The sequence below is a fragment of the Pinus tabuliformis genome, chromosome 9 (assembly GCF_031772625.1).
Source record: "Pinus tabuliformis cultivar Carrire ecotype Pingquan chromosome 9, CPIR1, whole genome shotgun sequence".
NCBI lineage: Eukaryota > Viridiplantae > Streptophyta > Pinopsida > Pinales > Pinaceae > Pinus > Pinus tabuliformis.
The window spans coordinates 975,764,479-975,789,854 of record NC_142307.1 but is presented as its reverse complement, the minus strand read 5'-3'; the positions used below and the strand labels follow the sequence as shown (position 1 = coordinate 975,789,854).

At 35.6% G+C, this 25,376-nt stretch overlaps 1 pseudogene; it reads left to right on the top strand.

The window, feature by feature from the left end:
* The first annotated feature begins 22,230 nt into the window (after positions 1–22,230).
* Positions 22,231–23,693, top strand: LOC149151988 (putative polygalacturonase At1g80170; annotated as a pseudogene).
* Positions 23,694–25,376: the final 1,683 nt, after the last annotated feature.

Sequence of the window (25,376 nt, the reverse complement as noted above, 5' to 3'; positions counted from 1 at the left end):
TGTCTAAAAGAATTCTTTCAAATTCTGCATCTGAAAGTTTGGACAACTGCTTGTCGTTAAGTGAGAAATACCATTTGTAAGCCTCATCTCTGAAATTAAGCCACACTGGATCCTTCCAATTTTTTTCCCATACTGACTTAGTTTGTTTTATGTATTCTTCAATAGTAGGACCATTATCTTTTCCTGTAAAACATAGAACCGCTATGAAGATGGTTTTGAAAAAAATTCACGTACTTGGCGAAAATTTGAAATTGTCACAGTTTAGTCAATATTGCTCAGAATACCTATTATGACCTGTTTTCAGAAATGGAACAACCATTCTGCATCTGCCCGTGTAATAGAAATCCCGATCTAGGCACTAGAATTGCCGATCCATGCTGCAACTATCTCGCCATCACAAAAAATTGCTGAAAAATCGCTGATTTTAAATCAGCGATATCTCCCTCATTTGGACTCCGATTCGACTAATTTTTTTTTGAAATCGGGTATTTTTTAGAAAGAATCTAGATATGCAATTAGATTCTACAGATCTTGCACCAGGACGTCCAGATCTGCATTGCAAACTCGCTACCCTGGAAAATTGTCTGCAACACCACTAATTTTTAGATCAGCGTTATCTCCTTCATCTGGACTCCGATTCGGTCTATTTTTTTTGAAATCAGGTATTTTTTCACAAAGAATCTAGATCTACAATTAGATTTTGCAGATTTTCCCCCAAAACATACAGATCTAATCTGCAAACTCGCTGCCCCAGAAAGTTCCTACAAAAAAAAAAAAAATCTCCACTTTTGCCCAAGAAAGTGCTCTGATTCCACTTGTTATAGCTCTGATACCACTTGTTATAGATTTGATATCAAAATATAGGACAATGCGAATAAATCCCAGAAATAACAAGATCTAAATATAGATAGAAATGATTCACTTTATTGATCAGACCCTTAAGGTAGGGTAACACCATACATTCACTCCTTAAGGAAGGAGAACACTCCACAAGCCATATGCCTGTTCATACAATATTCTTTCACATCCCTCAATGTGGAGTCTCTAGCCTCTATATAGGCCTCATACATACATTACCATGGGTCATTACCATGGTTCCCTCAATACCATCTATTTAATACCATGGGCCTATTATATTACTACTAACTACTTGTGGTCCCTTAGATGATACCAGTTAACCACCTTATTTATTACTATGGTCCATCTCATTATTACATTATTCCCTTGGGTACCTCTCTTTGTACCCCATATTATCCCCCTAGGTATATAACATGTTCCATCTAAAGAACAACACTTTTTTAGTGCATTTTCTTTTTGTGTGTGTGTGTTTCTTAAAGAACATCATTTAGAGGATTTATGTGAATGATGGTTCACTGTTTATGATCCCTATAAGGCAAAGGTATACATTTATGCAAGAACACAAAAACTAGAGGATACTGAAATTAGCAAACCAAAGAAAAATCATTATTTTTAGAGAAATTTCTTTGTATCGATAAGAGAAAAAGAGGAAAGGACACAACTATTTATATCACTTTGCTATCTTTATTTTCACTAAAACCAATTTGATCGATTATTTTTATCATGTTGGTTCTTTCTTAATATTCATAATTCTCTTTGATCATTATTATTGAATAAGAATAAGGGCATATTTTCCTCTATTGAGATGTTCAGACTTCTTCCACCATCCCTACTCTTAAGGAGTGTTGAGCCATCCTTTGTATATAAATAGGAAAGTGCTATAAAAAAGATTACTAACATGATTTGTCAGATGAAGGATAGGGGGTCTCTTCAAGAGCCAGCCTACCATGATCATAAGAAAGCAGTGAAGTGGCATTCCCACTATGGCCACCACACTAGGGATATGATCCAAGAGGCATATCAGAAAAATAAAAAAGTCCTTGGAACAAGAGGTCTCATCACGAGCCGGCCTGCCCACCTTTCACTCTTTCCTGGTGAATGGCATTGTGATTCATTTGGTTACCAAGCCAACACAATGGCCTCCATTCAGACATCACACAGTACTTTCCTAGGCATACATAAAGGATTATGGTTCCAAGTGTGAAACAAGAAACTCTGTCAAGGTTATGGACACCTGTGGGCAACAGAGCTCTACTGATGGTATTGAAGTTATACTTTTCATACACCAATAGTCATTATAAACCCTTTTCTTATATCTCTATCTTGTTTTCAAATGAGATTATATTATATAGCCTTTTCAAACCTCTTACACATGAAAAATCGTTTATAAATCAATCATAATGGTTAAAGTGGATAATAACTGCATAAGCACTTTTACTTATGTCAGCTGTCCTCTCCTTTATTTTTCGCATCATTTCATAGCATTTCCATATCTATTCGTGATTTCCAAGCCTCGATTTCAGTAATCCATTGCTTTTTGTAATCATGTCATGGATATATACACCATTCCTTTCTTTTTCCTGTACGACTGCAGTCCAACATGCTGCTCCTTTATTTGCCGGTCGAGGACAACCTATCACATTTCACGGAGGCGTGGGTGACCTCCATAATACACTGGCATATGTGTCAACTCCTTATTTGGAGGTACTATGAATCCATCAAAACTTAGGAATAGCAAGTTTAATGGTATTGATATTTTCCAATATGCACAACTTGCTGTTCCATCGTCATTTCTGTGTTTTTGTTCTGTAAAAATTAATAGTGTGCTAAGCTTGAACAACTTGTTGTTCCATCGTCATTTTTGTGTTTTTGCTCTGTAAAATTAACAGTGTGCTAAGCTTGAACAAAATGGGAGGCAGATCAATACGCAGTGAACCGCAGTTGTTAATAATCTCCGACACTGCACGCTAAATTTTAGTGAGAGCAGGATGGATTGCCTACCTTAACCGACTACAACAGTCTCATGAAACGGTGGCCATTGAATTTCTACAGAATTTGTAGGAAGATCGTTCCATGGTGAGGGGGAGGCAAATAACAGTAACAGATGCGATAATTGCTAAAGTATTGGGACTGCCAGTTGTTGGACCAGTATGGACCCAGAAAAAAGTGAGACTTCAAGAAGCCATAACCATCTTCCGGGACGAAGGACAGAGCGTTACTATCAAAGGATAAGGAGTCCTGCCTACAACCCTAGGAGAACCTTGGGTAGAATTAGCCATAATTGTGCAAATCTACATCACATGCGATGGGAGAAAGGATGTGGTAAGACCACGACATCTCAAATTGTTAGCAGTATTAAAACAAAAATGTGCTGTAAATTTGCTTGCATATTTAAATATTTTATTGCATGATGCTGCTCGGAGCATAAGAAAATCTCGTCATGTAGAAATGGTAGTAAGTCATCATGGCTTAATTCGGCTAATAGTCAGTTATAATCTCGCTCAACAGCAGATTGGTTGGGAAGAATTGGTATTCTCAATAAATGGGGGATTGGAAACCAGCCCCGTAATGACAAAGAACTACTAGCACATCAATCAGACTGCAGAAATGCAGACAATCCACCAGATTGGGGAGAAGTAGGGGAATGTTGGGAAGTCCCCAAGATAACAGTAGCCAACCCCTAGAGATATATGACTCAGAGGATGAGCAACCCCCACAACTTGAAGGAGGGGAAAATGAAGAAGAAGAATTAGAAGAAAATGTAGAAGAGGAATCGGAAGAGGAAACTGAGCATTCCGGTGAGGAAGAAGGGGAGGAAGCAGAGCCACCCAGCGAAAGCCCATTACAAAACCCTCTGCAAGAAGACGAATTGGCCCAAATTTTGGCCAACATGAGTGAGTATATCTAGCCCCACAGCCCACTCAACCTCGATATTGAAGCAGGAAAATCACAGGAACACTCTGCTGACAGTAAGAGTGCATTTGAAGAAATGAATGATGAGGAAGAAGTAGAAGAAGAAGCCACCCGGGAAATAGTAGATCAAACCAGGGTTACCTCCTCTGAGAAACCTAATCAGGAGGATGAGAACACTGAAGAAGTGTTCCAAATAGAAAATATGGAAATAAGCCAAGGCGAGGGCACAATCCCTGAAGAACAAAGCCCAGGCCCAAGAAAAGAAATAGTTGTTCCTTCGAAGAAAACGAATGAAATCAAAAGGCTGCAAAAGGAATAGCAAAGGCTACTAAATGTAGTAAAACAACTTAGACCACAAATAAGAGTCCTAAAAATGGGGAGAATCTCAAAAGGAACCCCTAGAACAAAGGATGTAGCCACCCAGACGAAGCCCCATAAAATGAAGACCAAAAGAACTCAAACTAAACCTATTATCATTCAGGACCACAAGGAACAACATGCAGCTGTTACAAACACAAAGGCCCAAACAAAAAACACACCGGTTTGTAATAAGGACGTCCAGATAGAGGCATTGTTCTCTAGCGTCACGACTGACTTGACAGTTCATGACAAAGAAACACAGACTGAGGAGACTAGATGTCATAATAAGGAGATCCAGGTAGATCTCCAGCCCAAAATTTTTTTGATGGACAATGATCCTAGGGTAGTAAAACTTCAAGAGGATCTGGCACAGGCCCAACAGATTATAGAAAAGCTCACAGAAGAGACTATTCCTCAAGAGAAATATCAAAAGTTACATCAACAAGTAAATAATATCAATGCATTGGAGAACGAGGCCTTTGATAGATGTCGGAGGGTAGAGGAAAAAGTTAAAAAGGTAACCAATAGACTAGACATAGTTATGAGTCAAATGGATACTCTCTATTATTTATATACTGATGTTCTAGCATGTAGGGCACCAACCAAAAATTATGCTTTGATTTTGATGAAAAGGTACTTATAACTAAAAATTAAGGCTGTCAAGGCAGGGGTGCCTATAGAGTTAAAAACTATTGATGATTTTATAAACTGCTGTAAACATTATGGAGTGAAAGTCTAGCGATTTCTACGTGAGTTTTATTTGCAAAATTTTGTGTTGGAGTATGAAATGGAAAAGAACCCTAGTCCTTTTGTGGATGATATCCAGCTTCAGGCCTTCATCTCTTTTGCTGTTAACCAAATAAAGTGGCTTAAAGCCCATAATACCTTTCATAGACAAGAAAACGGGTTAAACCTTTGGGTAAGGGGTGAACCAAGAAACCCATTACAACTGTGGGATAGGCATAGAAGCTTAATGAGAAAGAAAGGTGTGATCCAGACATTGGGAACCATTCACACAACAGTTGTCTAGCAAGGGGTAGAATACTTCCTATCCATCAAAGACCTTACCATAGCAGCAACTAAACTCCGATGGAAGACTTCCAATCAGAATGTTCAGGACAAAGAGCCATTCAATTACGAAAATTTTAAGTTAGCTGCTAAACGCCTGGTTACCTATTGTAACCTCATCTTGAGAGAAGGCTCGTATTGGCTAGGTTGTAGGTTTCAAAGTCCAATTATCTGGTATCCCACAGCAGGGTATAAGGCCCTATATGAATTACCTGAAGGCTAGATAGGGCATATTTTTGAAGTTTTAGCTACACATCATGGTTTTAGACCACTTCATGAAAATCCTTCTCTAGCCTATTCCCTAACTGCCTTGCATGTAAATTACAATGTTTTCATGAGAGCATGAAAAAAGGTAAGCAGGGGGGTGTGTTGAGCGTTGGAAAAGGTATGTATTTACCATTTATTTCTTTATCTTTTCCTTTGAATCATAACTCCTTTACATTCTAAGATGATAATATGTTAAAGAATTATGATAGAATTAAGGAGATTTGTGATTGATACAAAGTAACTAATTATTGTCTTTTTCTATACAGAAAGTGAAGGAAATAGAAAATCACTATTTAGGAGGAAAAGACAAAGCAGAAGCAACTACTGTCCCTTTGACAGGAGGCCGTATCCAGACGAGGAGATCAAGATCGGAGCGCATGATCCAGGAAAAGGAAGAGAAAACGCGACATCAGCGCAAGAGGACAAAACGATAAACTGGAGATCAAAGATATAGTGAATCCCTCAGGATCCTTTGATCCTGAGGGATTGCTGCTTCAAAGACTTATCTGTATTCTTGATACTTCCGCCTGGCCATTATAAAAAGGGATAGCACTGGTAGCCCAAGGGGGTGGATATTATTGTCAATTTGTAGAACTTACTGTTGTAATATTAACTTTGATCATCGACTCTCTTTTAAGAGTGATAGCTATAACTTTGCCATTTATGATTAATATATAACTCAGTTGCTGTACCATTATCTCATCCTGGAGTAAACGCAGCAGTGCTTCCCTGGTGGCTAAGGGCCCGACCCTAGTGGATCCACTTGCTTCTTGTATCATTATTTTGCAATTACAGTAGTGTGTGGTTTGATTTCCTTTGCATTTCCCTAATTTGATTTATTCAGTAATCTTCTGTTTCTAAACATTTCACTGAATTTCTCTGTTATATCAAAATGATAATTGGGTAAAAAGATTATTATTCACAACTTAAAATGTCATGATGTTCATTCTGAAACAATATTGCATTGTCTAATTTGGATTCTGTCGTTCATTTATAGTTGTGATTGTTGTTCATTTAACTACGGTTCATTTACAGTTGCGATTGTTGTTCATTCAACTACAGTTCACTTACAATTGCGATTGTTGTTCATTTAACTGCTGTTCAATTACAGTTGCAATTTCCGTTCCTTTATACCTATAGTTAATGTCCATTATGCTAGAATAAGATTACTGATTCAATTACTCTATATTTGTTGTGTGGTTACACTTAATTAGGTTTGCTATTCCATTATTAAGTTCAATATTGTTGTTCAAATCATTTCAATTAAGATTGCTGCTCAATTCAATTCTGTAGATTAAGCTTCGTTGTTCGACTTTTTTCATAGATTTAGTTGCTGTTCTTTTTCTGCTAATCGAATTTTTATTTCTAGAATTTGCTTTAGTGTGGATAGAAAGACCTACAATTGTAACGAACATTGACTACTACTGTCTAAGTTCTTAGATTGGAGATCTTGTCTATGCTTGATTTTCATTTACATCAGTTTACAGCGGAAAGAGTTATCATTACTGCATCCTTGACTGATGATTGTTGTAGTTTCTTGAGTGAATGATTTAGTTACAGAGCATTTAAGTTTCTTGCCATTACAATTAGATTTTGTTTCTAGCATTCATTTACTTTTGTAAGCACTATACTACGAACATTACTCTTGAACAAGTGATCACCTCAGACTGAATACACTCTTGAGATAAGAAATTGTGCATGGATTGATAATTAATGTAGGATAAATAGGGGTTAAAAGACACCTTTTTATCACTCAACAGTCGATACAAAAGTTGAGATTTGAGAGAAAAATACTAAGCTTTTGATTCTCTTGTACCCTTGAATGAGGCACAAACCTTTCACTCATAGAAATGGGGTTGGTTTAAGATCATTTTTCCATGAATAATTTAGGGTTCATAGTAAAACAAATATTAAATGAAGGTACTAGATAAGATGAGAAACAATAAACTACATAAAGAGTTAAGAAATTGGACATGCTTAGAACCAAGGAATGTTGTAATGGCCATAGAAAAAGGTACACAATTGACAATAACAGATAGGAAATTTCTATCATTTGAATTATCCTTTTTCAAAATAGGGGTTAGCATAGCAAAGATCCACCATGGTAGAAATAAATAGTAATAGGCCAAAATAAATTCCTTTTGAATCTGCCTATTTTCCCCATTGTATTAGACATGAACTTTGTGTGCAACATGGTCAACATTAACCACAGGCCCCTATTCTTCCAAATAACAAATAATCAAGAATTGAAATTCGCAAGTTTTCCCTTAAAAAAAATCAGATATGGCAGAGTAGTCACACCTTCATTCCATAATTGATTCTCCACGAGATACTGTAGAGCAGTAGTAAGAAATTTCAATCCATAGGTGGGGAACCCGTTACAGTTCATCATTCACAACATTCTACATGTTTTTTTTATTATCCTTTGTATATTTTTTGCTTGAATTAATTATTTGTTACCCTACTTTTGATATCATTATTTTCCTTTTATTCTTGTATGTTTACTATAAAATCCCCTATGTCAATTTTTCCCCATGGAATGAAAAACTAATGCAGGCTCACTTCTGTAAAAAGTAATTGAGGCATTGGAAGATGATTCTTCATATCACCAGCAAATTCTAGGAAAAGAATACTTTTTCCATTAACACATACACACTCTGTACTAAAGTAGGGTAACTGGACCCAAAATAAACCAACAAACTTGGCATGGAGCTTATTTCCTAATCTCTTTACTGATCCAACCATCCCCAGAGATTAAATTTTGGTGATAGCAATCCACCAAAACACTCAAACTATCTTCATTTTATATCAACCTATAGGGAAGGTAGACTTGAAAACCCTGGATTTGGATTTAAAAACAAATATTCATGTGTAGAGTGGAGACCTAGATTTAACCGTATAGTGCCACAAGACCTTATGCTTGTACGATGAATCAATTTAAGTAGATGGCAAGATTTCCTTGGCAATGGATATATACATTGGGATTAATTAAATGATGGGATGGCATGCCGCTAGACTACAATAGGTGATAATATAATTATTTTGACTCGGGAAATTGCATGTCGTTGTTACCATATGCTCAAATGGAAATGCTACCAGGGAAATTTTATGCAGTAGCAAGGCATACTTGAGAACAAAACTCAATTTTCATGGTTCGCACACATAACCATGCAAATAAATAATGCTTTGTGACTAGGAGAATCACCAATATGTGTGATGGTCCACACAGATTTATTTAACATCATCAAAGCAATTGGAAAACATCCAGTCAGTGTGGTGGTTAGGCATGTCTCTGTTTAACAACCATTTCTTTTCAAACGAGAAAAATGTAACATTTGAAGCCATGTACCCCATTATCAGTCAGAAGAATCATGTGAATTTAGGAAATGTTTTAGACATCTCCATGAAAGACACATGCATGCTTTCATTCCATTCTCTAAAAACATAATTTCCCACAATGAAAGAGATTTACAGATTTTCGACTAACACCTTGTTTCCCTTACCATTTCTTTGCACGGTAAGGTATATGTGTGTGGAAGGATTCAATGCTCTATTAATGTTGGAGTTTACATTGCTAATTTTTCCAAATTTTAGCAGTCTATAACATCCCATAAAAATGGGTCACTAATAACTAGCAAGGACTACTTAGGTGGGCTCACAAGAACACTTTTAAAATTCATTTCAGACCATAGATTAAGAATTACCCTGCCTTGGATTTGTACAAGAATGACAATTTCCTCTGCTGGAAAAATGTGAAAACATTGATAAAACTACGTTGTGGATAAGAGAAATCATTTACATACCATGAGAATGGGTGTGAGCAGCAACCAGGTGTAATGAAGATCCAAGTAGAGAAATGCAAATAGCCAAAGGATGGAACACCATGTAAGAAAACATTGTGCCCCAAGCTTGTTCTACTTTGAGACCCAAAATTAGAGATATGCAGGATACCTAAAATTATAGTGAAATTGGAGCCAATTACACAACTTTTTTCACAGTGAAGAAATTCACTATTACCAGAATATGTTTCACATCATTGTGATGAAAAGATATACAAAGAAAGGTAGGTAGGCAGACCTTCTAAAGTTGGTGTAATTTTAAAATATGCTAAAAATGGTGTCTTGGGAACTGTACATAGAGTATAAAGTTTAGGAGCATGACTTTGTGGGTCAAGGTTTATATGAAAAAACAAAAAGAACAGTACACATTGCGGCCCCACCGTAGAAAGATTTTCTTTACTCCTGACTTTAGCCACCTTTCTTTCCCACTGCATCCCTATGCTTATCATCTACAACTTTGGCTTGAACTAAGAGATGTTTTTCTAAATCTCAATAAAAACATAAATAGTCTGTGATCATAGCTTTTGATCAATGATGTTTCTTATCATTTTCATTTTTTTTACAAAATCAATCATTTCATTTTTTTTCTTAATGGAGGGTATAAAAGGAGATGCTTGATGAATATAGGATAATCACAATTTTCAAGGATTTCAAGGCCTCATTCTGCTCAAGGATTGAATTCACCAGTAATTGAGTTTGAAGTGGAGGATTCTCACATGGCTATGGATGGTGGGGAGGAAGTTTTTATAGAGAAATTCGTCATCAGTTGTGAGAGGTCATATGAGATGGGGTCGTCCTTCAAGGAAAAGTAAGGAATATAAGAAGAAGAAGAACTCTGATAATTCTTCACATCTAAGAATGCATTTAGATTTTGTATTTTGTGGCGCAAATATCCTGGTTTTGGAAGTTGAAAGAGGGTGGAGAGAGTGTGGTGCTCAAGTTGTGCTTGAAGCTTCAGACCATAATGAGTGGATTCTTGCTATGAAACTATCTGGATTTACAAAATATACCCATAAGGCACAACAAATTCTTCAATGAGGCACAACAAATTGTTACACCCATGCGATGATATGGAGAGGTGGGAAGGATTGGAGCTTGGAGTTTATTTATAGGAAGTAGTGGGCTCTATTCAAAGAATTGCATGAAGAATGCCACAATCGGATTTTGCAATCTACCTCAGTGAGGAACATACCAATACCTAGAGTGCACAAGATAGAGGATTACGATTGCAGTTCTAATTTTGTCTGCTCTGCTTCAAAATATATCTGACAATTAGAGAGTGAAGTTGAAATGGATTTGAACAATTCATGTGTCATGTATGGCATGGACAGTGAGGATGAAGAGTGGCTTAGTGTCTTAAACAATATGAGGGTTGGTGATGAAGGTTGCCAACCAACTCAAGTATTGGAAGAAACATTTGGGAGAATTATAGATTTACTAGAGAAGCCTTCCTTCACACACCAATGTGAGCTATTGAATAACGATGAAGTAACTAACTTCTATTGGGATATTGCATTTATGGAAGTAGTGAAATCCATTCATGCTCATTGGAAAGAGAAGAGGTGGAAGGATGGCATGACTTTTGTTTGACATTTTCAAACTATTTCTTGGGAGTTCTACCAACAACAACCAAATGAATGTGAGTCACAAATCAATGAATTAAAAAACTCACTAGCATCAAAGAAGCATCATTTAATGTTGAAAAGACCATTATTGTTTGCATTTTTTCTAAAACCTAGAGGATTGGAAATTCCAAGAAAGACACAAAAATAGAGACCTCATAGGAAATTCAGTGCAAGCAAGTAAATTACTCAAGATATTAAGAGAGTGGAATTTTCCCAGCTAACAGGAAGTAGGGTTGGATGAGAATTGAAGAGGAAAAATCTTCAAATGCCGGGTTATCTGTATAGCTCTATTCCTCCACACATTGACATTCATTCTCAACCTAGAAGCATCACTATAGTTTCATTAGAAACAACCACATAGTTAGATTCTTGTGTGGGGAGCATTGCTAGGTGGGTGCAGAATTCATGGAAATATGGAAATAAGTAGATGTGTAGAAAATGTCCTTCTGGCATTACAACCAAAGAACCATGGAACGTATGTCCTCATATCAAATATTTTTGCTGCTAGTGGCATGTGGGATGAAGCAGCAAAGATAAGAACAATTATGAAAGACAAGGGCTTAAAAAAGTGACTAGGATGTAGCTGGATTCAAGTCAAAAACCAAATGCCTATATTTGTTGTAAGAGATAATATGCATCCATAAAAAGAGGATATTTTTCCAGAACTAGACAAATTGGTTGGGAAAATGAAGGTAGAAGGATACAACTAAATCATGAATATTAAGCATGTGTACCCAATGGTGAATATTAAGCTGGTGCTGCATAATGTGGAGGAAGAGAAAAAGCAACAAATTCTCTAGAAGCATTGTGAGAAGATGGCCATTTCTTTTGGACTCATCAGCACATCACCATGAAAAAATCTACAACTCTTGAAAAATCTCTGTGTTTGTGTTCATTGTCACACCACTATCAAGTTATCTCTAAGATTTCGAGGAGACAGATTGTTTTGAGGGATGCAAATTATTTTCATCATTTTAAGGATCGACAATGCTCTTGCAGATATTATTGGTGATCCGAGATGAGAATGGCATTCAATTATGATTTTTTTTATTTGGAGGAAAGAATGTCCTTCGTCTAAAAACTATTGATAGTTCAAGAAATACAGTGAGTAGATATAAGCATGTCAGAATGGTAATTAAACTAGCTATTAAGTTTTCTACCAGCAAGGGTTCAACTAAATGATTTTTTTAAGGAACCGACTCCTTGAAATCTTGGTGTGTTCCAGGAACTTATTTGAGACCTGATTGGCATAGACAGCCTTAGGATTGACCCATAGGCCCTATGTACCATTTTGCTTGATTTACACTCAACCTCCATCCTTGACCTAGTCTTGTTAGGATTTTGAGATTGGTTTTATTTTGTATGACCCTCTGACAATATTTAACTTTATTTGCCACTCCCAACAAATGCATTGCTCTATGCCAAACACAAACTACATGAAGCACACAGACTATTATATAGTTATTTTAAAAGAAGGCTTGGCCTCTAATTAATTCCCTTATCTCCACAAAACAATGGACATAATTTACCCTTCCATGGCTATTTGTGGACATTAACCATGACTAAATTTCATGTTTGTGAATGACCACCAAATTTATTTTGGTTGGAGACATTTGTGCATCAGATTGGAGAAATACAGAGCGCAATGGGTGGGAAGGGGAAATCACAGATATCTAAGGAAGCATTTGATGCATTGGTTCAAGAGAACATCAATGACTTCAACATGGAACCACAGGAGATTGTTGAAGATGATACCCGGAATTTCGAGTAACGGAACCAGTTCAGGTTGCAGTTAGTATTACTAGTAATATTAGTGTCTCAGATTCTTTTCACTGTAGTTTACACAACTAGTATAGGGACAAGAAAATTTAGAACTACTGGCAAGGAATGTTTCTTGTTCATAGAACCAAATATAGAAAAAGATTGGAATAACTACATGATGATGTGTCTACTGTTCCAGATAAGAGTCAGATAAGCAACACTCAAACTCACCTACACTGCTTGCAAAGTATAAAGGAAACGTATTGTCTATTAAAGGCACAAAAAACATAGACAACCAATGATTTCAGATTGGCAAGGTGAAAATACCTGGAATTTTTGGTTGTCTATGAAGTCTTAAAAAACTCTATAATCCGAAAAATGGGACTGAGAAACCAGAAACAAACTTATCTTTTCACCATATATTACATCAACTCATCCTCTATTTTCACCATTGAACATTTTTTACCTCGTTTTCACACACCTTTTATCTAAATATCAACAATGCTATTGGTGTGCGATGTAATTCTATGAGGTAGCCAAAATGATTCAATTTCTTACTAGTTTTCCCTAGGTTATAGCTCTTTTCCCGAACATATACTCATCTACAAGTTTATACCTCACAGGCAATCCTTTTCATCTACAACAACACTAGTTTTCCTTCTTTTTATGCCGAAAACTTAGATTGATTTATCACTCATTTGCATTTTATGTTTCAGTTAGAAAACATCCTTCTTGTTAAACCCTATTAGTTGATTTTATTCCCCAATCCCTATAGAATGTCTCCACATCAATATATAACTTTAATATTACATCCTTTCTATATCAATGTTGATTTGTCCTCATACAACCCACAATCAATGTAGATACTCTCAGAATTGTTCATCAGTTCATCGAATCTTAGATCACAACTTGGTATGCCCTTTTCACCATCTGAAAATGTATTCGTCAGAGTGGGTTATTTACATAACTAGGCATACAATATCTGAACCCACAAGTTGTGTTATAATTCAACATTGGAACTAATGTCTAGTCCACAAAATATCATGTTATATAATCTCTGAAAAAATAATCAAGGAGGATTTCTATTAAGATCCTTTAAATGGGGCACTGAAAGGAGGTTCCAGATCTTGTTTATTTTAGTCTCGCGGGGATGTTTCAAAAGAAATTTGTAGCTATTTGAAATTTGACCAACTGGAAAGAAATTTTGTTTGTCTACATTGACTACACTTTGGTGGCATGATGTTCAATCAGCTTCCGAAGAACATTGGTCCATTGAAAAACATGTCAAGATATCGGTTATCCTTACACTATACTAAGGTATTGTATAACTCATTATGATACAGATATAATATTCGTGATCAGTTAACTCTAATATCTATTTATAATCATCTTTCACATCTTTTGAATACACATGCAATTTCTTCCACCAAAATCGCCTTGGCTTTGCACATGGCCTCATTCCTTTTAAGCTCATGCAATGTGGGTGGGGCATACAACATCAAGAATGGAACCATAGTGGTCATCTCAACACTCTGCTGACCTCATAAATGAATCGACCCCCCATTGGCACAATCACTTCCTTTTCATAATTGATGTTCTTATATAAGAATTCATCCAAGAGGTTCTGCCATTAACTTGATCAGTATAAAAAGGATTGCCTTGCACATGCTCAATGAATTACTCCTAATTTCCTTAAATTTTTTCTTAGAATGTTTTCTTCCATGGATCTTTACAACTTTTGGAAAGAATGGATTTACCTCACTTGCTAGACACAACATATATCAAATTTGCCTCCTCAGCTGCCCTTTTTAAATTCATGTTACAGTGGTTGTGTAATATGGCCTAAACAAGTCCTTTGTCACATGTTTGTTGTAGATGCTCAGTGTGAATCTCTGGTTGACAATAAATTTTGTAAATGCTTATCTTCCATGAATTGCCTCATCTAACTAGGCTAATATACCTAGATATTGAATCAATAAATTCATGCAATGAGTGGGAAATGGATCCAATACATTGATTTTTTTTTATCCATGGTAAGCCTTCACATAGCCACATAGTTTGAAGCACTGTATTTAAGGATTGAACAACATTTTCCTTTTCATCTTGAAATATTACTTCTTCCAATGGGATGCAACCATAACCTTCTTGTAGTTTGTCATGCCAATCAACTTAAAAGCCAAAAATCCTCAAGAAAAAAAAAATGACATATTAGTAAAGGGATCATGCAAGATAGCTATTAAACAATCATTTAGATTGTGAAACTTGTATATTTTTTAGGCTCTTTGTTATGAACCTGACGTGAAATTTGATCAATAAAAATCTGAACGAGACTCACAAAGAAATCTGGAACTAGAAGGTAATATGATCTCCAAAAATAATAGAGTTCTAACAATAGTAAACAACATAAGAACAACAATAACTATAGTAAATTTAACACTAACATCAGTATTTCAGTAATAACAACAGATATCCCAACAATATTCAACATTACATTTTATAGTTGATTCTAGAGCTGTAATAGTGGAAAAAGCAGTTACTAGTAACAATGATTGAAGACATGAAATACATGCATATAAAGACTGAAAGGTATAGATCCCGTTGAAATATGTAACTAGGTTCAGTCTCCATAATGACATGTGTAATAATGATTTTATGTAATTGATGTAAAGAAGAAAAATAAAATTATTTTTTTTATGCTTGAGACCTAGGTTTCATGCCCAAAGAACTTTATTTTTATATAGATCAAGCTCCCATTATGAGCTCTTAGGATTGGTCATTGAGTCATAAAGTCAAGTGAGTCATTGTCATGTATTGAAGACCCATTTGAGCATGTCACATATTGTAAGAAATTTATTTGAGTCAAGAAGATTTTCAAGGAAACCTATCCAAGGCCAAGTATTCAAGATCCAAGTGAAGTCGGCCTATATGAATCATCAAGTCGGCCTGCCAGTGAAGTCAACATATTTTGAAGCCTAGCAACACTTATATAAAGAAGGACTCAACCTCTCTTAAGAGGAAACACTAATGCAACATAGAAGTTCGATCTAGAGACAAGGAAGAGCCTAATATCCAGCGAAGGAGGGAGGAAGAGCGAAAATAATTCTTGTCTGTTTTAGGGAAAAATTCCTTCACATGTGTGAAGTCTAGGGCATCTCGCTGCAACAAGAAGACCGAAAATTATAGACACTCTAAGAGGACTGAATTTGGGTAACAAAGAGTTGATATTGCAGGCTGAGTTATTGAAGAAGAAGTATATTTTCAAGCGAATAGGAAAAGAGGACAAATTCTCCATATTATCCTTCATACAAGTGGCCTAGGGTTTCTATAGTAAGGCCGAGTTACAGTCAAGAAGTTGCAGGTCTGAAAGGAAGGTTGAATGAGCAGTTGCTTCCATTAGAAAGCATGTTTCACTGAAGTTGACATTGTGAAAGGAGGGAACATCTTGGAAAAGTCTTTGACTTGGTCTTGGAGGGGTTTTTGGTCAAGGGTATAGGTCTTGGAATTCATCAATTGAAGATTCTATAAGAAGAATAATTTTGTGGGTTTTCCTCTTAAGTTGGAGAGGTTTTTGGCCCTAGCTAATAGCCTACATCTCATTGTTATTTATGATTTGATAATTGTTTGATGATATAGAACATTAATATAATCAAGAGTAAGGAAGAAGCTAATCAAGTTAAGAAATTTTTATCACAAACAATTATCATTGAATGAGAAATCACCTACTCTTACTACCCTAGATTGCTAAGTAATATCCTAGAATTCAAGTGGGAAGCAGAGGATTTCCCCTCTTACTCCATTGTTTCTTTCCTTTCCTCCCCTGTCTATAGCTTGGCTCCTCTTTGCTCTATGCCTTCTTCAAATCCAATGGTTTCATGGTTTTGAAGATGAAAATGTGTAGTAGCTCTGCTCCAAAATAATTTAATTCTTCCAGTATGTACCAGGACATATTGACATGTATCAGGATAAAGCAGGACCAGTTCACTTTGGGTAGTGTTTTGGCTGTGTGTGTCAAACATGCAACTCTACAACAAGGTAAGGAGGTCCATGCCCACTTTATACCTAGATTTGGATTAGGTGTTATCATGGGGAGTTCCCTTGTTGACATGTATGCAAAATGTGGGGATGTAGAGGATTCACTGAAGGTTTTTGAGAAAATGCTTGAAAGAAATGTGGTTTCATGAAATGACATATTTGTTAGATGTTCTTAGCATGACTAAGGTATAGGAGTTCTCATTTGTTTTGGGTAGATGATGCAAGAAGGAATATGTCCCGATTTTTTCACCTTTATAGGTGTGCTCTGTGCTTGCGACCATGCTGGTCTAGTGGACAAAGGTTGTAAATATTTCAATTTGATAAGTGCAGAGTATGGTGTCATTACTGGAGTAGAGAACTTTGGTTGCATGGTCCACCTTCTTGGCCGTGTTAGGAACCTATATGAGGTGGAAAAATTTATCACAAAATTCCTGTTGAAACTAATCCTCTGGTGTGGGCAGTATTACTAGGTGGGTGCAGAATTCATGGAAATATGGAAATAGGTAGACATGTAGCAGATGGCCCTGTGGCATTGCAACCAGAGAACCATGGAACGTATGTCATCATATCAAATATTTTTGCTTCCAGTGGCATGTGGTATGAAGTAGCAAAGATAAGAACAATGATGAAAGACAGGGGCTTAAAAAGTCACCAAGATGTAGCTGGATTCAAGTCAAAAACCAAATGCCCGTATTTGTTGTAAGAGATAACATGCATCCACAAAAAGAGGATATTTATATAGAGCTGGAAAAATTGGTTGGGAAGATGAAGGAATAAGGATACATACTGAACCATGAATATCAAGCATGTGTACCTAATGGTGAATATTAAGTTGGTGTTGCACGATGTGGAGGAGGAGAAAAAGCAACAAATTCTAAGGAAGCATTGTGACAAGTTGGCCATTTATTTTGGACTCATCGACACATTGCCTTGAAAAAATCTAAGATTATTGAAGAATATCTGTGTTTGTGTTGACTGTCACACCACTGTAAATTTATCTCTAATATTTCCAAGAGAGAGATTGTTTTGAGGGATGCAAATTATTTTCATAATTTTAAGGATGGGTAGTGCTCTTGCAGATATTATTGGTGATCCCATATGATAATGGCATTCATCTGTGATTTTTTTTTTATTTGGAAGAAAGAATGTCCTTCGTCTAAAAACTATTGATAGTTCAAGAAAGACAAGGAGTAGATATAAGCATGTCAGAATGCTAATTCAACTAGTTGTTAAGTTTTCTACCAGCAAGGGTTCAATTAAATAATTTTGTGAAGGAACCGACTCTTTGAAATCTTGGTGTGTTCAAGGAACTTATTTGAGACACCATTGGCCTAGATAGCCTTAGAATTGACCCATAGCCCTATGAACCATTTTTATTGCTTTACACTCAACCTCCATCCTTGACATGGTCTTGTTAGGATTTTGAGGTTGGATTTATTTTGTAGGACCCTCGAACAATATTTAACTTTAGGTGCCACACCCAACAGATGCACTGCTCTATGCCAAACACAAAACTACATGAAGAAAATAGATTATTATATAATTATTTGAAAAGAGGGCTTGGCCTTTGATCAATTCCCTTATCTCCATAAAACAATGGAGATAATTTACCTTTCCATGGCTATTTATGGACATTAACCATGGATATTATATAATTATTTGAAAATAGGGCTTGGCCTTTGATAAATTCCATTATCTCCATAAAAAAAAGGAGATAATTTACCCTTCCATGGCTATTTGATCAGTTTTGTAGGTCCCTCGATTGCATGCCATTTGGCCCCTCCTTCCCTCCTTGGCCTCCATCTTCCATCATTCCAGGGTTTGTTCTAAAATCGACATGGCATGCAGACAAAGCCTTCTCCATCATGTGCCAAAATTTCTGGAAATATCTTTGTGATCTCCATCCTCAATTCTCTTTTTAATTTTTGTGCATAGTCCTTATGATAACACATCAATCTGTAATGTTAATGAAATCCATGCTTGAACGATTAGGAAATTGTCAACAAAGGTCTAAGATTTTTATAAGGACTTCTTTGGCATTCCTCCCCTAACCATATGAAAGGAGTTGTCTTATATTTTCTAGCTTTAAAAAGTAGTTCTATATCTAAGTTCATGTCAAATTTCATAAACATATATTTAACCACCTATCCCTAATAGGATGATACTTATATATATGCAAAATGGCTAGGGTCATTACACTATCTCATTGAACCTATGAGATATAAGCAATGTTTTTTGATATGCCCAACCTGGATTGGATTGTAGAAATAAAAGAAAAATCCTAATGATAAAGAGTCAATACAATGAATCCATGACTTCATAAATAAGAGAATTAGGGAAGAGAAAAATATTGGTGGCAAAATGAAAATTACTACACTTGAAATCTAAGAAATACATTTGAGTTTTGACCTTTTATGTCTGAAGAATACATCTAAGTTTCAATCACATATGTCCAAGGGAGAATTCTAAGCTATGACAACAATAAGTTTGAGCATCTATATGCATATACATTTGAGAAACATATAATTTAAGTATTAAGAGCAAGATTATGACAATACAATTAGTGGCTTTCGGTAGCTTTTTACCAACAACAATTTTTAGTACTTTAGTGCCTCCTTTTGCAACTATCAATAAGTCTTTCCTACTAGATTTTGTTGATTTTTTTCTATTGGAACAATATTTTTTCATAGCATCTCACTGAGAAAATGTTTTATGAGTTCAAAGACCACAATTGTGTAATCTCAAGACATTTTCTAGCCACTTGTGAAGGTGTCTTCTAAGAAAAGTTAAAGGGGTTTTTCTCAGCTAAATTCTCAAAGGATTTTAATTGTTTTTATACACTTGTACTTTTCATGAGACTAAAGCTCCCCAATCTCATCTAGACCATTAGCATCCTAAATTAGGTGCACATATACATTAACATCTAAGGACTACGTTTCTTTCAACCTCACCAGACATTGAGGGAAGATTGTTACAATCCTTGGATATAACTATATTAGTAGATTACAAAATGGCTCTATGACATCCCAAAAAAATTAATAGAAGGTAGGCTCTGCCGAGCTAGTGACCTAGCATTTGGCAAAATATGTGTGCAACTTGTTTTCCAAGGAAAAATAAATAGGGTTGACATCATTTCCATCACAAAAAATCAATGTCACTTTGCATTGTAGCTCAACACAAATCAACTTGTAAATTTATGATAGGTCTACACATCTTCATTTGTACAGTCCCCAGGTTTAGTAATTCCTCTCCCCATGGAAAACTTGGTCATGCAACATTTTTCTCATGGCTTTGAGTAAAAACCACTTAAATCCCAGACTTATACAAATATAAAAAATGATCAAATTACAAATTACAAATTTATCAAATGATAAATACCTACAAATGAAGAAAATCCTACAACCTTGAATCCATCACTTGATAAACTTGTTCACCCAACTAAAATTAGGTGACTCTGTTGATGATGAAGAGTCTTGATTGAGATTTTCTTTGGTAAGCATTACACATGTTTTGACATCAATATTTTTACTAGATTCAACCCTCTAAATGGGCTCTTCAAACCAATCACCCACATCATTGACATTTTTTGAGTGAGTTGGTGTGCAAGGGAGGCTTTGAACGACATAATGTCGTAAGTTCAAAGCCATAGGAGATCCATGCCCATCACCACCAATGAAAATTTGGGGTTGAACTTGCATCCATGAAGGTACAAATGATTCTTTCAACCTTAATCTTTGCAGTGAATTCATAATCTCTACCATTGGTTGTTGTCGGGAACTAGTATCATACAAGATCATAAGCATTGGGCTTGCCAACCATCTTGAGGCTTCAAAAGACATTGATGCAATTCTCTCTACATGAAGATGATGTCTAGATATTTTTCTATCAAGAAAAACCTTTTGAATACCAACTCTGTAAGTATTATACTAACTAGGCTCAAGCAACAGAGGAAAAGACACAGATGGTGAAAACAATGGAGATAGAGGTGGAGGTGAATGAGAATTCCCCAACCAATGTTGAAGTTGGGGAAGACATTAAAAATCTGCCAGGGGGGGATTGAACTCATGACTCCTTAAGTTCCTGTCGAAGTGATGATTTATCATAAGCTCTTCTTTTGCCCATGGAAAAGACCTCCAAATAGCCTTCTGAAAACCAAAATAACTTTCCCCCTTCCCTAAAAATGTAGAAATTGGTTGCCAAGTTTTAGTAGGGCAAAAATAGGAGTAAACCAACGATACTAACATGATGGCTAGTCATGACTCACGATAATGAAAGTTTGATTTTTCAATCATAAGGAGATAATCACTAAAACTAGCATTCCCGTTGAAGTAGGGGAAGGGAACACCAAAGAGGAAGTTAAATTTTGATTATATGAAAACGTATTGAATGTAAAAACAATTGATTTAAAAAATTGTTGTAGGGAAGCTTAATGTTTGCCACTCAAGTTAGAAATTATCCTCTATAAAAAATTATAACTTGCATTGGTAAATGTTAAAATAATAATGATTAATAGGTAAATCCAATCATATAGTCTTGCTTTGGAACAAATTGAGATGTCTACACATTTACAATTTTACTCTCACATAAATAATGGAGGGAAGCAACTCTTGGTAAGTATATTTCTATATATTTTATTCCTGTCTTCTTTTTTTATTTGACACCTTGACCTTTTAAGAAGATAACCACTTATTTAAGTGAATTAGTGACTTCTTCCATTTTTTTCTATATGTTCATCTCTCATTTTAAATATTTCATTCCATTTATCATTGGATTTCACAAATTTATGCCCGTCGATATTTTCATCCTAGACTCCCACTCATTGTTCCTAATCATAACGTTATGCATGTCATTGTTCTTGATCATAGCTTTATGCCTGGCGATATTTTTCTTGTGGGGTTTGGTTCTATACATCCCATCCTTTTCTTTTTCTAGGAGTTATTTAATCCTAACATGCCATCATTATTATGTAATTCTATATAGAGTATAGAATCTCTATGGCTCCACAATTTCTCTTGCTCTTAATTCATTCATCAAGGAAATCATGTGCTATAATTAATGGGAATGGGTAAGTGTAGTTTGTTAAATGCATTGTTATTTTTATTGGAAATTTTATGTGGTCAATGAAGGAAAACCCACATTGAGGGTGACCCATTTTCAATATGTGTGCACAAAAATAATCAAGGATGACTTTGGCCATTACCCATTTCAATATGTGTGCACAGAAATAATCAAGGATGACTCTGGCCATTATCAATTGAAATAGAAACTTGTACCCCATTAGCTCAAACCGTTGATTTGACACGTCAGTTCAATAATGAAGACACTTCTAATTTTGAAATGATTGGGTGCCCATCAAATTTCCTGAATAAATAGTTGATGGCCTCATAAATTTGATCTGTAGTAAAATATTTTCCTTTGGGCATCATGGTTGGATTTAGTCTAGAGCACTTTGTTCCAAAATACTAGTGAAGTATGATGAGTGGTGTGTTTCAAGAATTTAAGAATGCATGGAGAAATGCTTATTCATCACCTACTATAGTTTTACTTGTGCCCATGGAAGGAGGTATCATGTGAAGCCCATAAAGTTCTCTAGTCCATGCAAATCTGACTTGACTATGCATGCAGGATCTTTTCTTGTATAGAGTACTTAGATGAGATTTCAATTTTGATATGTGTCAAATTCATAATTTTTTCCTATGCAATTTGGCTTCTCTAGGTGCCTAGAACAATCATTGCCCTTGCAGATCCCAAGGTTTGGGATGGATTAGACAAAAGGCAGTGGCTTCGTTTTAAGGAAGTAGATGAACTGATAGAGTGAAGGGACATTTTATGGTAGTGGAGAGAAACGGTGGGAAAAATATTGCAAAATCAAGAAAACAAATGTAAAGGAAGAAACTCTCATCTTCATTAAATATCTGTTGCATTAATCCCTCATTTTAGCCTTCCTTTCTCCTCTCTCATTTCTAGGTTAGTCTTTGGTAGAAAGAGTAAGACAAAGTTAAGCTATTTTGCATCCATGCCAATTAGCTCCAACTGTATGTACCTCCTCTGCCCCTTTTTCCTTTGAAAGCTCAACCCAAGAGAAAAATATAAGTTTGATGCCTTCTATATTTGTAATAAAAGAAAACCAACTGTGATGCAATGTGCTTCTGAAATTACAATGTTGTGTGGCAGTATAAATGGACTTAGACTATGGAAAGTTTGATTCTTTTAGGCAATAAGATTCAAATTATGCAACAATCTAAGAATGATGAACCTGATTGTACAAAATAGTCAACAAATGCATATAAAATTCAGAAAATGTGTTGGGGTAGAAGAAGGATGTAGACCATCTCAAGGTTCTTGCACCTAGTCATAGTCCTAATATAGATGGAATTCATGTCAACGCTTCCAAGATGTGGTGATTAGGACTACCATTATTAGAACAAGTATCTCCACAAAACCATTCACTTCTCTTTCCTTAGCTCTGCATAGGCTTCAAAATCCATTCCCTGTGTTGATATTTAAATATTGGGGCCTTCTAGTCCATTGGAGTAGGACCACTAACTTGACTAGTAGGTTTTGTTCTACAGTTGTACATCAAACTTTCATGAGAACTTTGTCTCAGTGGTTGCATATACGTCTCAATAGTTGATTCCCATGACTCAATAATTTTCCTTTGGTGATTTTAATATTGTTTAAGCTCTGATGCAGGGGATGATTGCATTTCCATTATGAGTGATTCATTTAATATTTGTACTGAAAACATAACTTGCAGACCAGGTCATGGGATCAGGTAATCTGAATTAAGTAAATAAAATTATCAGAATCTAGAATTTCATTGAAAAATCTTGTAATTACATGGGAAATCCTTGATATCAGAAGCAGTGGAAGATTGGATGAGGGTAGTGCAAAGGCCCAAGTGGCTAATGTGATGGTACTTGGTTCCTTTCTCCAGAATATAGCAAATGGGCTTAGAATCAATATTTAGCATGTATGTTATGTCTATTCATTATGTTCACTGGAGACTAGTAATTCATCATTCTAAACCACCAAAAAGTGCAGAGAGCCAGAAGAGAGCTATAGGATAATCATAGCTCTCTTAAGGAGTATATGATGATAACTCAGAGAACCGTATTGTGAAGTGTTTGAAACTAAAAAGTAGTCTTGTAAGGATTCATTACCTAGTGTTTAAAGTCTCTTCACAATTAAGAAATTAACCTTGGGATGTTGAAATCTAAGTACGTTTAATTTGAAGTTCTAAATATGGATTTCAATATTAACAAAAATTAAAGGCAGAGAAGTTAGAATACCATGAAAAACTTTTAACCCTTGTGGCCAAACTTAAGGATCTCCGCAACCTATTTGAGAAACAAGCACAGATATTGCAAGCCCTGTATGGTATTATCCTTAGGCAAGGGTCCTTCATTTCCCCGATTCTTCAAACATGGGTGCAAATAATTCAAACCTTCTCACCAGATTGGCACTTTCTTTCTTCAGATAGTTCCTCCATTCTCAAACACCTGCTATTTTGTTCACCAATTCCATGCATGATTCCACCATCGGGTTCCTACATTCCTGAAAACCTGCTATTTCGTTCACGAATTCCATGCAAAATTCCACCACCATCATGACATCTCCCCTCTCCTCCTCCTCCTTGCACCAAATCCATATCCAAATCTGGCGCCCCATCATTTCTCTTTCCATCTCTGGTTGTTGATCTATTGGAATCCCAATCCACAACTGTGCTTGAGAAAACAAAAACATCAGACAAACAACCACTTATTTCTTCCCCTTGATCTTTATTCATGCTACTTGGTTTCCCCAACCTGCAACTTCTTCAGCTATCACTAGGCCTTAACCCATGGTTAGTCTAAGTTTCCCTTGAATTTGTTGTCCCTATCAGTGGACTCAGAACTTGGTTAGGTGGCTTGCACCTACTGCAACTATTTTTAACCAAGATCCATATGTTCATTATTTATTGATTTGCATATACATGTCGTCATAGGATTAGATATTGATAGAGAACAAAAGGGCGAGGGAAACCCTCCATTATAAAACACCTTCCGTGTAATGAAACTTGAGCAATTAGATTGAAGAATTTTGAAATGGTTTGTTTTTAGTAGTGATTGATTGATGCATCAAGTAATTATTGACTTAGGTGGCGGGAAATTCCATATTATTTTTTTCCAATAATAAAAAAAACATTATTTTTGAATTAATATTGATGCGAAGTTGAAATTTAAGTCATTTAACATATATTAAATTTATTTCACATCTATAATATAATATTCTAATATGTCTAATATCTAGCAATATCTACATCTATAATATAATATTCTAATATGTTTAATATCTAGCAATATCAAATTTTCCATAAGATTCAAAACAATTTCATAAGAATCTAGTATTATTATGTTCATAATGTACATTCATATTAGATAAACAACTTGATATCCAAGTTAAAAACTAGTATTATAAGTTCAATGGATATTACCTCGATAATAAAAAATATAGATATGCATGAAAAGTTAAGTCTTTAACTAAAGGAAATGTGTCATCTACTAATTAACTAACACTTCTCCTTATAATTATTTTTCACAATGTATTTGACCCAGATGTGAGCCCACTCCCATTTTGGATAGTTTGTCAGTGTTTGAATTGAATTCCCTAT